This window comes from Cornus florida, unplaced genomic scaffold, assembly GCF_030987335.1.
Source record: "Cornus florida cultivar Cherokee Brave unplaced genomic scaffold, ASM3098733v1 CherokeeBrave_3.0.0_Hap2_Chr11, whole genome shotgun sequence".
NCBI classification, from domain to species: domain Eukaryota; kingdom Viridiplantae; phylum Streptophyta; class Magnoliopsida; order Cornales; family Cornaceae; genus Cornus; species Cornus florida.
The window spans coordinates 74119334-74120274 of record NW_026775581.1 but is presented as its reverse complement, the minus strand read 5'-3'; positions in this window follow the sequence as shown (position 1 = coordinate 74120274).

The window sequence follows — 941 nt, the reverse complement described above, 5'->3', positions numbered from 1 at the left end:
TACTTGTGAAGTAGGAGAAATGGCTAAAACATTCTACTACCTTCTCTTCTTCTTGTCTCCTCTCTACCAAATCTAAGAAAGTTTCTTCCTTCATTTCTCACATCCCACTATCTTCTCTTCTTGTCTCCTCTCTACCAAATCAAGAAAGTTTGTTCCTTCATTTCTCTCTTCCCCCCTCCAATCTTCTCTTCTTGTCTCCTCTCCACCAAATCAAGAAAGTTTGTTCCTTCATTTCTCTCTTCCCCCCTCCAATCTTTACTTTTCCGTGATGTAATATTCACATTTATGTGATGTAATATTGTCATTTCTCTCTTGTATTCTCTCCCCATATTCTCACTCTCTCCTGTGGTCTATCGGGTTTCTCTCTCTCTCTCTCTCTCCGTATATATAATCCATTTCCTACTTTTCTTTCGGAAAGTAATCCATTCCTTACCGTAGAAGGAAAAAAGAATCCCTATTTGTTTTTTCCTAAATTTATTTTATATTTTTGCGACAGCCATATGAAGACTAGTCAAGAACAATTGTAAATATACTCAATGAAAATATTAATTAATATTAAGATTCTTTTATTTTTTATAATAATTTGAAATTTTCCTATCTTATTTATTGTTGTTCAAGGCCAAGCCCCTCAAATAATTTTCTGGTGGCACCAGTACAAGTGTACAACCAAGAGCCGGAGACACAATGCGATCACCTGCTAATATGTTCAACAGCCCTGCCTGCATTTCCAGCAGCAACACCTATTTCCCTCATAGGCATAGATGATTTTGCGCACACAGATACCGCTAGGGCTACTGCTACTGCTCCGGCTACAGCACAGCACATACAATGACTTTACCAACAGGTCTAGTGACACCAACTTTCAAGATGCACATTTTGGGTCCCTTATGCCTACATATTACACCCATACACTATTGCTGCAATAGAAAAGAAAAAAAAAC